Genomic DNA, 17,348 nt, shown 5'->3' on the forward strand with positions numbered 1-17,348 from the left:
TAACATTTGAGCCGCGCCATGGGAAAACCAACAGAGGGCATATATAAATACGGTTAGACGAAAACGAACTAAAAGGTCCAGCCGAGTTTCAGGTGGATTTTTATGCAGCGACCTGGGTACATTTTTATTACATGTTTAAGGCAAATGAGCCGTGCCATGAGAAAACCAAATAGTGCAATTGCGACCAGCATGGATTCAGACCAGCCTGCGCATCTGCGCAGACTAGTCAGGATCCATGCTGTTCGCTAACGGTTGGTCTAATTCCGATAAGCTTTGAAAGCGAATAGCATGGATCCTGACCAGACTGCGCAGGCTAGTCTGGGCACATGCTGGTCGCAAAGTCACTATGTTGGTTTTCTAATGGCACGGCTCATTTGGCTTAAACATGTAATAAAAATGTATCCAGGGCGCTGCATAAAAAGTCCACCTGAAACTCGGCTGGACCTTTCAGTTCGTTTTCGCGTCTAGCCGTATTTATATATGCCATCTGCATAGAAAGCGACTTGACACATCACTTTCGTGGCATCACACTGAATGTGAAACCGTCACTGATATGACCTGCCATGAAACTGTTCTTGACCTATGCATCACAGGCATATCGATGCCAAGCGTTATTTCTCTTGGATAGCCTATAGTCAGAATCAGATTAACTGCTGTGCACATATTGCCTCTTTTTCGGCGACGCCGTCTAAATTCGTTTTCGTTACCTACGCTACGTGACTTCAGTTGGCAAATCAAACTACTTGATAACGCATTATAGATAATTTATCAAAATGGAAGATTTATGCAACACTCTGCCTGATTGGACGAGAGTGTCAATTTCTTTCACTCTGTTGATTGTGCTACGCTGAGTGAAATGTAGACAAAGCGTTTATCCTAAACGACGCTGTTCACAGTTATAAAGCTAACTTTGGCTCAGTATATTTAGCAAGAATATTGCAAGAATAATATGATAAAAACCTGTTCAAATACCAACATATATCAAATTAAAGAAAGAGCTGAATACGGTCTGCGTATCAAATGAATAAGGGTGTATTAAGAGTCTTTTATATAGAGAAGTGATTTTTAAAAGATTTTCCTTGTTACAATTGTCGTCTGTATATGAAAAGGTTTCTTGCTTTTGTGACTTATTCAGACTGCATATTAAAATGAGTACTTGTTTGCTTTGATATATTTGATATAAATTATTTAACTGATTTATTATATATGAATATTTTTCTTTAGTATGGTATGCAAATATTGAACTCAGTTGAAATCTGTTTTATTATATATATGCTATATAATGACTGAATCTCATTACACTGAAATGAAGATACGCTGCACGACTTTCACTTTTTTTTATAGGTGTGACGTCATTGTCCAAAGATTCATGAATAGCGAATATGCTATTTGTTAAAGCGGGATCAGTTGGCCTATTTTAGAAATAAATAAAAATAATAAATAAAAAAATCCTTTAATTGATTTTATTTCTCATGTATTCTAATCAAACTTGATTTGTAGCATCTTTATTAGGCCCGCAGTCAACTTTGTTCAGCTGGGACATTTGACCCCTTTTAGGGGCTGCTAGAGGTAAAACTAGAAATGCCTTTATACAGCGTTTCATGAACAGCTTGGTGGATCTTTGTCATACTTGGTCTGGAGCATCATTATAAGGTCCTCTTCCAAATTTATTTATATGGGAACTTGGGCCCTATTAGGGACCACTATAGCTAAAAGTAGATATGCCTTTCTTCGCACTAACCACTAAAATGTAATGGATTTTTATCAAACTCGATGTGTAACAATATCGTAAGGTCTCCTGCTATTTTGTTACAAATGGGGATAGGGACCAATTTAGCTAAAATATAAACACGTTTAATGATCTCTTCTCATGAACCGCTTCATGAATCTTCATCAAACTACTGCTATAATTATTCGTCTAAGGATAAACGAAACAAAATTGCAACCCTACGAAACCTTTGCGAAAAATTAAAAGATAATCATTTAAATTGTTAAAGTGCGGTGTTTAGTTTTGCAATTTGAAAAATGTTAGATGAAAGATGAATGTTAGATGAAAAATTCATAAACTTCTTTCCTTATTACAATTCGCCGACCATCATTTTTAAAGATATTTCTTGTTTATGGTGTTTAGGCCTAGTCCGCCCCAAAGAACAGTCTTCAATTCAGTTTTCACAAAAGGAAGAACATGAAGTGATGAATGCTCGTGACATTTAGTATGTGTCTAAAAAAATAAATATAAACGCACAGAAGAAGATGAAAAAATAAAGAAATGAAAAATATATAAGAAATACAAAAAAATAATAAAAACAAAATGGAAAACAAATTACATCCTCATCGCTAGTGGCGTGCGCGTCGCGAGGGGGAGGGGGTGGGGGTGGGGGGTGCGGGGGCATGCAAAAGATTACCTGGTGTGTTGCAAGTATGTTAAAGCACATATTTGTCAACAAATACTGCAACAAACAACCAGGATAAGCCAATAAAAATTTACCCCAACGAATAATAAAGAATTCACAGTATTTGCTTTTTTCACTACTTTACATGTATAACATGCCTATGTGTACCTTTACAAACATTTGCATAGTATATGAGTTACAAACAGATGTAAAAATATGTGACTATCAATTTATTAAAAAATGAATATAAAAAGTATTGGTTGCTTTACATTTGGGAACACCCTGTAATTATATTTTTTGTTTAAAAGTACTGTTCCATCCCTTGCATCAACACAATAGTCACAGAAAATGTGTATAGTTAATATCTACATATGCTGGCCAAATATGGTTTTGATGCACGGGTGGGAACAATGTTGTATAAAGCAAAACACTTTTTATATCTATATAACAGGGTACGTAATTCTATTTAGAACAAAAATCACTGTTCTATGAAACAAATACTGAAAATTTGACTTTAAGAAATAATTTCAAATATGTATTTTGATGGTATATGTAATTAAATACTTATTTCTTAGTGCTTTATTTATCACTCTTGGAGTAGGCAAATTCATATAGAAAGTGTCCGAAGTCCTTAACCACTTTTTCAAGATGAATTTCAAGTGATCGCCATTATGCATTTAATCTGCCTGACCTGTGTAGCATCTTAGATATCTGTTCTAAGGTATTCATTGTGTAGAATGTCATGTTATGCCCTTGCAATTCTAATCCCACTCTGATTTTTTTTTTTGGTTAACATTTTTATCAATGAGAAATATGGCGTCCATCCCGAACTGAAATGACGTGGCGTTAAAATTTACATGTTTAAGCAAACCTGGTGTGTTAGAAAGAAAATCTCATCCCTTCAACATTATTTGGAACACTGTTATTGTAAAAAACCTGTTTTTTCCGTATACAAAAGCTTAATATTTTGTGTTGAATGTACTTTCACAAAGACCTCTGTTTTCCTATTACATTCATAGTACCACATCCTTATCCACAAAATACTGAATATTACAGGTGTCCATCAGTATTATATCAGTTTAGGAATATGTTTTTTATTTTCCCACCATCGATTTCTTGAATATGCACCCCTTCCGCATTTCTGTATGAACTGTGAATGTAGCAATATGCGTCCCCTTAATAAGACTTGTACTTGAAAATAACTCCTTCAAATTCTGTGAATAGTTTTATTTACAAAAGATGGGTACAGCAATGGGGAGTTCCATGGCACCATCATATGCATCTCTCTTCATGGGAAAACTTGAACAGGATTTCCTTCACTCAAGGGGAGTTAAGCCATCTCTGTGGTTACGGTTCCTAGATGACATTTTTATGATTTGGAACCACTCGTTAGAAGAGTTAGAGTCCTTTATCGACGATCTTAACAAATTTCATCCAAATATCAAATTTACTACTACAATATTATAAAGTACTGTTTCGTTCTTAGATGTACAAATATCCAAAAACAAATCGCTAGGAATTGACACTGATATTTACGTGAAAGAAACAAATACCCATCAATACCTAGATTACACCTCTTGTCATCCGAAACAATGCAAAGATGGAATCCCATACAGTCAGGCAAAGCGGTACAGGAGAATTATTTCTAATGACGAAAAATTCAACTCATCTCTTAATGATTTACGGAGCTACTTCAAAGATAGAAATTTTCCGGATTCTGTGATAGACAGTGCATTCAATAAGGTGTCGAGGTCGTCACAAAACGAAGCCCTGACGCCTTCAGATAAAAATAAAACAAGTGTTATTCCATTCACCGTAGAATATAATCCATCATTACCAAATATAGATGGAACAATTCACAAGTATTGGGATCTTCTGAACATTGCAAAGAATACAAATGTTAAATTTGTTCGTGACGAATACAAACCTATAGTGGCGTACAGACGTACAAGAAATTTAAGCGACTACTTAGTAAGTTCCGACTTCAAATTGAACACTGAAACATACATCACGCAGAAATGTAACAGGAAACGATGTTCCTACTGTCTACGAATCAACTCTGGATCCTCATTTAGCAGTACAGTTACAGGAGAAACATTTTCTTTACAATATGATACAAACTGTCAATCTAAAGATGTTGTATACTTAATAACGTGTAAAAGATGCAATATGCAATATGTTGGGCAGACTATGCAACAGGTTTCACGGCGTATGAATAGCCATAAATTTGACATATCTAATTTTACAGATCCTGCATATTCCACGTTGGTTGCTGGTCATTTTAATCAAGATGACAATAGTATTGATGACTTCACATTTATGCCTATTGATGTGGTAAATAATCAAATTAACCGGTTATGCAAGGAAACATTCTGGATTCATAAGTTAAAAACACTCAATCCTGATGGACTTAATTCAAAAACATTGTTTAATGTGTAATGAATTTTACATGTATATGTGTTTGTTTAGTACTATTGCGTTTTTTCCTACTTATGGTTTTTAGCTCATCTGATTTTTTGAAAAAAAAAAGATGAGTTATTGTCATCACTTGAGCGGTTGTCGGCGTCGGCGTCTGCGTCGGCGTTGCTTGGTTAAGTTTTATGTTTAGGTCAGCTTTTCTCCTAAACTATCAAAACTATTGCTTTGAAACTTGGAATACTTGTTCACCATCATAAGCTGACCCTGTATAGCAAGAAACATAACTCCATCTTGCTTTTTGCAAGATTTATGGCCCCTTTTGTACTTAGAAAATATCAGATTTCTTGGTTAAGTTTAATGTTTAGGTCAACTTTTCTCCTAAACTATCAAAGCTATTGCTTTGAAACTTGGAATTCTTGTTCACCATCATAAGCAGACCCTGTACATCAAGAAACATAACTCCATCTTGCTTTTTGCAAGATTTATTGCCCCTTTTGGATTTAGAAAATCATTTTCTTGGTTAAGTTTTATGTTTAGGTCAGCTTTTATCCTAAACTATCAAAGCTATTGCTTTGAAACTTGGAATACTTGTTCACCATCATAAGTTGACCCTGTACAGCAAGAGACATAACTCCATCCTGCTTTTTGCAAGATTTATGGCCCCTTTTGGACTTAGAAAATATCAGATTTCTTGGTTAAGTTTTATGTTTAGATCAACTTTTTCTCTTAAACTATCAAAGCTATTGCTTTGAAACTTGCAACACTTGTTTACCATCATAAGCTTACCCTGTACAGCAAGCAACATAACCCCATCCTGCTTTTTGCAAGAATTATTGCCCCTTTTGGACTTAGAAAATCATTTTCTTGGTTGAGTATTATGTTTAAGTCAACTTTTCTCATAAACTATCAAAGCTATTGCTTTGAAACTTGCAACAGTTTTTCACCATCATAAGTGGACACTGAACATCAAGAAACATAACTCTATCCTGCTTTTTGCAAGAATGATGGCCCTTTTTAGACTTAGAAAATCATGGGTAGGACAATATTTCTAATATGAAATTAGGTGCTACCTAAAAAGCAGAACTCCCATGAAAAATCATCAGTGACCGTTAAAAATTAAAGGAGTGGTGCTGGAATTATCAGGAATTATGGATTCGTTTAGGAAGTTTATGTTCTTTAGATCTATTAAAATTATTAATAATAATTCATGAATTCTGAATGCATGTTTTAGACTGCATCAAGATTAATTCTTGACATGTGAAAACTCCACAAATATTCTGTACATAATCAAAAGAAAGTTCGGTATAGATTAACATCAGCACCAAGATAAAGAAAAAAACATATTTGAATAATTTCTGTTATTCTTATTACAACGTACTGCATCAACAATTTTACATAACTTATTATCATACTGGAAATCAGTCACAAAATGATAACTGCTTCAAATTGAAAAGCTTGAACTTTGAAAATTTCAAACCTAACAGAATCTCATTAGGCCAATAGCCAAAGGAATTCTGTGTCTTTGCGTGTGAATGTTAGGCAATGAGGACTTAATGTAAAAAGTTAATGTTCCAATTCCAAAGTTAATAGAAATTAGAATTTACGTAATCCTGGAAATGACTATTGTAATTCTTTTAAATGTCATTATTGTCAAATTTTGGTTCTTTTTGGAAGGAAGAATGTGTCCAACTTTCAGTCAAAAATACTGCTATAACAGACGCCTGGTATCAGAAAATTACAATCATTTCCATGACTGTACAAAGCTTGCTTTAAACCCAAAAGTGGTTAATCTTTTAGCACTATAGAATAGGGATGGTAGTAAGAACCTTTTTGATGTTTGTTCATAATTCATCGCCAATTTTTTTTTTTTTTTTTTTTTTTTTTTTGATAAACTCTGGTCAGTGATTTTAAAGCTAATGGATGAAATATATGCGAACGAGGAGAAGAGCATTATTTGCTTTTCACAGTTTAATGCCTGTATATTTTGATCCTAAAGCTTTTCTTTTTTTAAGTTATGTCTACTGCCTGCTACACAGGTACTACAGTGGAACCTGACATCAAAACTAACACATGTTGAATTTCACATGAATGACTTTAGTCATACAATATTTTCAAAACTCACAATAATACAAAAAAATGAAATAAAAATTAAAAAAATAATCCTAGTCCAGGCGAGGTTCGATCTCACGACCTCTGGATTACAACGCGAACTCGCTAACTACTATACCATTGTGGAGTTATGACGTAATTAGACAAACATAAGTATATATAATAAAGTTCAGTAATGGCAGCGTGACGAAAGTCATTTTGAAATGAAAATATTGTGTTTTATTTCTTTTTTTGTTCGTAGAAAATGTATTTAGCACTTATTTCTTATTATCAAACGCTCATTTGCATTTTTATTCAATATTCAAAGCAGTAAGCGAGACGCTTTTGTCAACTGTAAACAGTAAGCGTCTACTGACGTCTTTACTGATTAATTACTATGTGCATAGTGTACTTGAAAAAATCCGAACAACACCGATTCCAAAAAGTACCACGAATTTTCAGCTCGATAGTTTACACAGTTAGATATCTCTGTTCATTTTCTTTTTCATACGTCTAACCGTAATGCGATGCTGTCGGCGCCGCTTCGCGGCGCCCGTAGCTCTGCTATTACACAAAAAAAAATCAGATGAGCGTCAGCACCCGCAAGGCGGTGCTCTTGTTATATATACTGCTATAGGAAATCCTGTATTCTTATATCCGTAATGTACTAAACTTGCTATCTGTTATTCACATTAATTTATGTAATATTTTAAAAAAACAGTATACGTTTTTCCGCCATTCAACGTAACGTTTACTTCATGACGTCACGTCCGTTGTTTTATTATGTATTTATCCTGATGAAGGTCACAATAGCCTAAATAGTTTCCCCTATATATTCTATATAAAACTGACCTTTTTCAAAGAGCTACTAAACATAGCTAGACCCATTTCAGAGAACAAATCCTTACCTCATTTTAAAGAGTTATGATAAAACTGATATAAAATGAAGAGAAAAGTAGGGGTCATGTATCTTCTAAGAAAGATTTCTCTGGTCACATTTACTTACTGTAAACTGACATCAAAATCACACTGCTGTGACCTGAAAGTACTACTCATACTAAAATGGAGCTTGACTTCACCAAATACAACCTGCTCTCCCATTTTTCCTGCCAAAATGTCAACAATACATCCACAATGAAATTTAAACAAAAACTAGACTCAATTTAGATCTCTGTTGCCATGCCAAGTGAAAAATTAGTGTTCAAATACCTGGCAGCCATTACGCGACTAGACCAGATGGCTCCCACGCTGGTTCCTTTAGTTTAGTTAGGCCTATAAGAAAAACTGTTTTTCTGTAACAGTCTCAATTTCATTTGTATAGTACCAGTAACACATCTGCATGAAAAATACCAAGTTTCAGCTTGATTAAATCAGTTTTCCAGGTTTGATGGCATTTTCAGTAACGCGTGTCCCTGCGCCAATTTTCCTTCAAAACTGATGTCGCGACATAATTTTTAACCAGTTCTTGTAGCCAGAGCTGGTTTTTGCCCTATTTCATAAACTTTCACCATAATTTGCAAGCAAATTACACATTAACACTTTGAAATATACCAAATGTCCCCTCTGAAAGGTATAGATGGGCATAATTTAGAGAGCAAATTTGCATTTTTAAAAAAAAAATACCCCCAAGACAGTGAAAATGTGATTTTTTGGGTTTTTACCAATTTTTGCAGCAAAATTCCAATGAAATGCTCATTTTTTACCAAAATCTGACCAAACTAGTTCATTTATATCAATATCTGGACAAATCTCATTTTTTGCCCACATTTTCTTATAGGTCACAATAGCCTAAATAGTTTCCCCTATATATTCTATATAAAACTGACCTTTTTCAAAGAGCTACCAAACATAGCTAGACCCATTTCAGAGAACAAATCCTTACCTCATTTTAAAGAGTTATGATAAAACTGATATAAAATGAAGAGAAAAGTAGGGGTCATGTATCTTCTAAGAAAGATTTCTCTGGTCACATTTACTTACTGTAAACTGACATCAAAATCACACTGCTGTGACCTGAAAGTACTACTCATACTAAAATGGAGCTTGACTTCACCAAATACAACCTGCTCTCCCATTTTTCCTGCCAAAATGTCAACAATACATCCACAATGAAATTTAAACAAAAACTAGCCTCAATTTAGATCTCTGTTGCCATGCCAAGTGAAAAATTAGTGTTCAAATACCTGGCAGCCATTACGCGACTAGACCAGATGGCTCCCACGCTGGTTCCTTTAGTTTAGTTAGGCCTGAAGGCGTAAGCGCCGTAACGTTGATAAAAGATAAATATTCACGTGTTGTTGTTGAATTTTACCACCATTAAGTCTAACACATTTCTAAGTGCCCTTAACACATTTGTTGTAGGTTTGTATTATATAGTCACTATCAACTCACGAACTATTTTATATTATTTGATTCCTGTGAGCTCTTTTTCCTGTTCAGAAACCACCGTAAAGTCCACCTACGCTAAAACAGGTGAGTACGGTGGATGGGGTAGAGTTCCAAACCTAAACAGACCTCAAGAAGTACAAGCGTTGACATCTTGGTGGAATACTAGCAGTACTTGTGGACGCTATTTGCGCAGTGTTTGAATAAGATAACTACGTAAACCCTGAACGCGGCATAAAATGCAGTCTTTAATAATGGTTAAAAGTTACAGTAAATATGCAATAAATTGTTTTGACAAATAAAATGTTCATATTACTTATGCAGATCTAAAGGAAACTATTTAAAATGATTGCAAAGAAGAAATAACTTCAAATAGAATCAGGCATTTAAGGTCTGCCCAACAGGGTTTGTACTGAAGGATGATGCCTTATACAAAATGTATAACCATAGAGAACATAAACATAATGCTGCCGCCTGATTTGTACTTGTTTTCTTTAGTTTTCTTTAGTGGAGTTATCGTTAGTGCTTTATAGTTAGAACATTCTCCCTAATATTCCAGGTCATATTGTCATAAACTCATGACAAATATTCACCTTCCCTCTGGTACGATCGGAAGAATTCTTATGGCTTGTCAAAACGCTTTTAATTATCTTAGCGGTAACTCGGCAGAGCCTCGAGCCAAATATTTCCACCCGCACCTTCAACCAGTGAACAATTCTTGTAGTCTGTACATATAATGAAATAAGAAAACGTTACCATGATTCTTCAGGTCAATATTTGAATGGCCAAGTTGTTGATATAGTGACGTTTCGTGACTGCGTTTAATGAAAAATATATAGTTTAGATTTAGATCTGACACAGAGATGTTATAATGTTGTAATAATATTACTTAATTTTTGAATAAATATTCAAGAAAACAGGTGACGGCAGAAATCTACAAAAATGTCAGACACTTCTCGTACTATATATACTGATGTATCCGTCGTCAGTAATAATCGAATATTTATCAATTTGGTCTCATATTATGTAAAAACATAGTTAATAAATCTTTAATTAAATACACCACATTCAGCATTTGGCAAGTATTCTTACCAACCTGTCATTTTAATTATTTCACATCCTGTTACAACATAGATAAAACAGGCAATAATAAAATAGCAGGGGAATCCCGTTATAATTAAGACATTTTAAAACAATATACATGTATACTAATGTTTGCTACTGTAAATTGTTTGGGTTATCTATACGACAACTCGTGTTTATTCGATTTTTTGTTACATATCTGTAGTTTGTTTAACCTTTTTAATTAATGAAAATTAACTGCTTGAATCTAATTAATCTTCAGATGTGATAAACTAATATATTGGGGTGAAACCTGTTTTTCTTTAACTCGTCTTATTTTGTCATGGGCGGTTTCATGCCACCCAGATATAGTCAACGGGAACAATCCTGGTGTATTGTAGTACATTGTCAGTGCAAATCCTTGAAAACTATAATTCAATAGTTATTGCATTCAAAGATTTTATTCTTAAATGTCTGGAAAATCAAATTTTATAATTACTCCTAGTGCAAATCTGATATATATTTAGTACAAAGTGAACACAAATATGTGTAAGTTGTTTAAGTTTTGAATAATTCCATAACTTGACCATTCTGACCAAAAGTTAAAAGATTGCGTTCAGTTAACACTGGCCTACATAGTAAAAAGACAGCTACTGCTCGTATTTTATATGGAAACAAAATGAAAAAAAGGTCCCATTATAAACTACAACATTTTAAAATGTGATCATATCTTTGCGGTTTTCAAAAGAAATATAAAAATATTCACAAAAAGATTCCCATTGCATTTCTGAATACGGAAAAACAAAGCGGATATTTGCGGTGGCAACTTATGGTATATAAACTAAAAAGCTAAACGACTTGGCCATTCACATTGTCTTAATTGCTTGACCTGAAACATCATGGTAATCTTTTCTTATTTCATTATATGTTTAGACAATTTTAATATCTAATATATCAATATATCGTTTTATCTTAAGCAAATATTTGACAAAATGCCATGATATTCTTTTCACTAGCATTTTAAGGTATCCTATAAGGTTGCAAAATTCTGTCATAAGTTATCTAGTGAAGATTTGCTATGAACTACCTAATTTTCGCTTCGATCAGATTTACCCGTCAGCAATATTTTCACGAATTTTAACAAGAATATTAGAACTGAAGAATATTACAAAAATGGTCTATATATTCAGTTATTCAGTTATTTCCCCTTTTTGCAGAAAGTCGCATTTGCTGTAGTATTGTTGTTGGTCTTGGCTGGGTGCACAGAAGCTTGGTTTGGCGGTGGTGGAGGAAGTAAGAGTGGCGGTGGAGGAAATGGTAAGAGTGGCAATGGTGGAGGAAGTAAGGGTGGCAATGACGGAGGAAGTAAGAGTAGCGATGGAAAAAAGGAAGGGAAGAAGGGAGGCACTTCAGTTGACGTAGGTGTAGAAGCGAGTAAAGATAGCGGTCCTAGTGTTTCTGCCGGTGTGAGTCACAAAGGGGACGGCTGGAGTGCCGATGTAAAAGGAACAGTAGATTCTGATGGAAACTGGAAAGCAAAGGCTGGTGTTTCTATAGAACTTAACAAGAGAAGTATTCACTAGGTAGGACAGTCTTATTGCTTTTTATTGTTAGACCATGTCGTTTACATTTTAGTATTAACCTACAAAAATACAATTGATGTGTTCGTAGACCACTACGCATACTTTAATTACAACCAGTATATATCATAACTGAATAAAAAACTACTTCTGTAAAGTCAAATTGCCGTCTTCGTTTCCTTAAATATAAACATATTTGTCCACTTAATTTCTTTTTCAAGACAAGCATGCATTTCCACTACCGTCCATGAACAGGCTCAATCAAACCGAGCCTGCAACATTTTCGTTTTTGTTGTGTTGAGCGACCTGTGGAGTTTCCACTTTTTCTATTTTATAAATATTTAAAATGCCGATTTTGTGTGAGTGTTTGGGGCGGGACTGAAGAAGGAGCGGGGAGAATAAACTTCTAACGTAGCGTTTCCACGGTCAGCGTCCCGTAAAACGATGATACCTCATATATGATTACGCAAAAAGTTGAAGCAAATGGAGGGTCACATAAATATTTTTCTACACGCTCCACGCGTGTTCTTAACACAAGAAAAATGGACCGTAGCAAATATACATATATCAGTTCTGACACAATGTGGAGTAGTTTAAACCTTCTGTTTTGTTTCAGAATGGGCGTCACTATATTGTACGTGTACATGCTGATCAGTGTGATTTCAATGTATACGATAGTAACAAAGACGGCACGATAGTTAAGAATGAAATACATGCCATATTTGAAGACCACACAAAAGCCGAAGAACTATTCGATGCTTTGGATATAACAACAGGTTGGTAAAAATACTTGCAATATACCAAATTAAAGATTGAATAATCACATCCTCACATCTTCACATGATTAGTTTTGACAGCTGTTAGTTCATAGTAACTGATTTTGAAACTGGAAACGAATCACGTGTTTGTCAGATCGCTGAAAATACAACATTAGAAAAAGTAGACAGCTGACATAATATATTGTACTTACTATGGAAAAGAGCTGTTTCTAACATATCATTTAAGTATTTTGACCTCCATTCTTAAACATCACCATACTGAACAATACACCGTCTGTATATATATGTATATAATCGTCAGGAAATAACAACGGTAGACTTCTAATTTTCACATTTTATACCTATGCTTTGAGAGACCTTCAAAAAAATGTGTGTGTGTTCGGGTTTAACGTCTTTTTCAACAATTTTTCAGTCATATAAACGACGGTTGAAAAAAATACATATTTGAACTAGGAAGAAACCGCTCTGAAACATTATATTATTGAATAAACTGGCTGATAAGGCAAATGGTACATCTGCTGATAACTCTGTTAGAATAATCTTTAGTGTTTCCTTCCAAGTGATGGGCGGATTGTAGAGGACGAATTTTATTTCATGTCACGTGTTGTTATAGATGGATGTGATTCAATGGATAAACTGTAAATGGAGGCAGTAAACAGTTTTCAGCTGTTAGTGTCGAATTGGCCGTGGTGAAATTTACAGATAAGAGGCAATTTACGGAATGAAGTGCATATTTGAACTTCTAAATAATAATAATTGCTAGAATTGAAGTTTCAGCGGCTAGAATTGAGTTTCACTTATTTAAAGAAAATCAGTTGAGTAGCCTTGGTCTTGATAGTATGACGTAATGACTTGCAGGAGCGTATACATGCTTCCTCTGAGCTAGCTTAAAGTGGGGTTGTCATTTTAGCAGGGGCCTCAGGAAAAGTGGAATAGTGAAAAAACGGTACGGATGGCCCATATATTTCAGCTTATTTTCAGATTTTACAGTATTACTGGAGTATGGAACAGTGTAGCAATTGGGGCTATCATTTTCAGGGAATTTTCTGCAGCGACTGAAAAATTGGCAAATTTAGCTTTTTTCGTCATCAGTTTCCGCGACCGGGAGAGCACAAAATTCGGGTGTTGTAAACAGAAAACTAGATATTAGAGATGTATTGCAGATGGTTTGTAACGATAGACATACAGTGATGTTAATGTTGCAATATCTTTATTTCAGGTGTGTGGTTACAGACTTTTGTGTGAGGTTTTGAAAGTTAGGTAGGCGACTCTAGGCCGAGAAGCTCAGAAAACTGTTTACTGCCTCCAAATGTACAAACAGTTCCGTTTCATATGTTTGCCTTGAATAAACGACAGTTTAACTCTCTTAGATACCGTTCGCACTGTACACGTCCGCTCACAGAGATTTTGATTGTGTTGTTTTTTTAGTTTTATATCAGTTCTATATATATCTTTTGACAGTGAGTAACTCTATACCAGGTTTTGTTTCAGTGACTTGTTTCTATGTATGTCACGTACGCATACAGAAACTGATATATCAACCTCCCTATCCTTGCAAACACTAAGTTGACAGGCTGACTGGAACAAGAACATGAACAATATATTTTCTATTAAGTCGAAGAAAAAAATATTGTTTACATCTTTGTTAAGGACACAACCACAGTTGCCAGTTACTGGCCGGTCAGTGCACTTATGTGCACCACACAGTGGGGTTGGCATGCCTTCATCTTGTTAGTATATAAGTCATATAGGTCAAACATCATTTTTAGCACTCTATCAGAATGAATAGCAATTCTTTTTAAATGATACTACTTCATGTTATTTTGTCCTGAGACTGTGTTCATGCCCAGAAATGATGCTGAATATTGAGAAGATATACGTGCATTTCTGTAATAGTGGAAGAAGGCGAGGGCAAAACACTTTTAAAATACACACCCGTGAACTTCATAATGTATAATTCCATTGATCACCAGAAATAATGCTACAAATACTTATATAATGTTATTATATTTAGTTCAGTCTGAATAATATTTCAATAATTTATGAAATTGTAACATTACTTATTGAACCTTGCACATCCTGTTTGTCAACAATAATTACTTGTACTGTGTAAACAGATGAAAGATAAAATTTGTTCATTTTGTTAAAATAAACAACGATGGCAAAAACAATCAAACTTTGTTGTATTTCGTATTCTAATTTGTAATCAGAACGAATTGCCTATGGTATGGTCAGTGGGTTTGCTGTTTATCTGACTATTGACAAACGACATACTGTTATCTACCGAATGGAGGAGTTTGTGCAGAATGTGTCTTAGAACTAGACACAAAATGAATAAGAGACCTTTTATAACATGCAAGTCTCATTAATTGTTAGATCTATATTTTTGTTATGTTTAACGTCGCACCGACACAGTTAAACTTCACATCATCAGAGCAATAAGGGGCAAGTGATTCGATGCCAGCGACCTTAACCACTCAGCCACGAAGGTCTCTCATTGACAAATGTATACATGTACTTTTAAAAATTAAATTAAGATTTCAAAAAGTAGACTAACTTTAGATCAAGGTGAATTATAGTATTCAGTACCACGTGAATGCGAAGTATCGAGCTAAATAAAACAATTACTTCATATACGTTTATGAAGTAACAGTTTGCTTTTTAATTAACTGTGTTAGGGCAGTAGTTTATGTGAGATAGAAAGAGGAATGGAGGGTTAACTTGAACGAGATCGTGAACCCGCCTGTTTGAATACACACCGCATATCTGGTGTTCTGTTCATTTACAACTGGAAGCTGATAGTGTCGAATAATCTGGTTAGAATTACACCAAACTTGGTCAGTAGCATCCTGGCGTAGATCTTTATCAAGTTAATTCAAATGGTTTAGCTTGGGCCCTTTGAGGAGCCTCCAGGGCTGAAAATCGAAAAAAACCTATAACGACTTCTTTTCATGAACTGCTTTATGGATCTTCATCAACATCATTATAAGATCCTTTCTTAAATTCTTACAAATTGTTTAGCTTAAATTATTTCAAGGCCTAATTGTCAATTTCAAGTGGGCAACTTTGGGTCACTATGGCCCTCTTGTTTATTATCTATTATCATGGTCACACAAGGGGGTCAAAGACAGTCATACGAACGAATGCATTGTCAATTACTATTGGGGATTAAATTATCAGGCGTTTTGAATTACACTGGTTTAGTTCTGTCACGGTTGCCAAATATTTTATATTTTTCGTAAAATAACTTTTTTGACTCGTTAATCTAACAGTAACTATGCATATGAACTATAAACTATGGAATGCCGGCACTGTCTTTTGTAGTCATGAAAATCTATTATATTGTTTGTTTTTTATTACATTATGTACCGAAATGTTTACATGTTGTGCAAAACTTATCAAACTTATGTTATGTGATTATATCGTTTTATGTTGTGTTTTTTGTAGCAATATTATGATATTTTTGGTCATATTATGTAGAAACATATTTACATCATGTAGACAACTTATAACATTATATACATTCTTTACTTTATTATGTCCATACTTTATTATATGGTGTCCGTTCTATATTATATAATGTGTTATATCATAACACTTGTCCTATTTTCAACTGGTGTGAATGAAATAATTTTCTGCTGAGAAAAAAGTCTCTAACATATAAAGCGATAGATACTCGATCGAATTATATGATAAGATAAAACATATAAAACATATTAGTGTTTGAAATTATTTTTGTCCAGTGACATTGGCCGCGCCAGACCAATTTAATTTGATAAATGCTTACTGTTAACACTAACCTATACTAAATTGGCTCAATCTCAGGTATCACTAAACCAGTGTACTCAATAACTTGACAGAGGTCAGATTGTCAAATAAAGTTTTTCCTTCTAATCTTTGTAAGTCTTCAGATTTAAGGAAAATTGACTGGCAAAATTTCTTGAATCAACGGCTAGAATTCTATGTAGAGAAGTGTGAGAGTACGGCATTTTTACTAACTGAATCGCTACATGCGATACTTTTATCCTAGTGCAGTGTATATTAAGCAATTAAAACAATGACTTGGTATCACATTTATGAAACACAATTCCCTTAAATTAACTGTGTTATTAGGGTATTTGACAAGTGCGTGTCATCTTAATGGTTTAACCATTCATGTTATCTTAACACAATCTGATGTACTGCAGTATTTTATAATGTATATTCAACTTTGTTATCAATTGTTACACTATGTAATAATCAAATATGATAAATTAATGATAAATTGTTGTGTAATAAAACGTTAGCTTCTATTAACTGTGACTACGTTAAAGTAACCTTTGATAGAAAATGTTCAAACAATTAACTATGGTAACATGCAAAATATACTCGAAATAAATCATTTTGAGACTAACTGAAAAGATGGTATATCAAGTGAAAAGGTCCAGTCATTGCAACATTTTGTTAGATAACCTATAACTTTTGGAATTCCTAACAACTAATGAACTATTATTGTTGAAAATTTTATGTTTCCAAATGCATTAAGGAGTAGGATTATAAAATAAGCTGACCAAAAAAAACAAAGTTAAATAGAAAGAGTCACATTTATAAGCAGGTTGTACTTTGACCGTCATATGGTTTAACTTTCAGTTAAGAAGAATGAA

General features: G+C 34.1%; 1 long non-coding RNA gene across 1 annotated transcript; it reads left to right on the forward strand.

Annotated features, from left to right (window-relative positions):
* The first annotated feature begins 6,537 nt into the window (after window positions 1–6,537).
* LOC123523446 (uncharacterized) lies at window positions 6,538–14,870 on the forward strand. The gene is made up of 3 exons (XR_008370260.1): window positions 6,538–11,929; window positions 12,543–12,702; window positions 13,925–14,870. It is a non-coding gene; the product is annotated as an uncharacterized LOC123523446 (long non-coding RNA).
* The last annotated feature ends 2,478 nt before the right edge of the window (window positions 14,871–17,348 follow it).

This window comes from Mercenaria mercenaria, chromosome 3 (genome assembly GCF_021730395.1).
Source record: "Mercenaria mercenaria strain notata chromosome 3, MADL_Memer_1, whole genome shotgun sequence".
NCBI classification, from domain to species: Eukaryota; Metazoa; Mollusca; class Bivalvia; order Venerida; family Veneridae; genus Mercenaria; species Mercenaria mercenaria.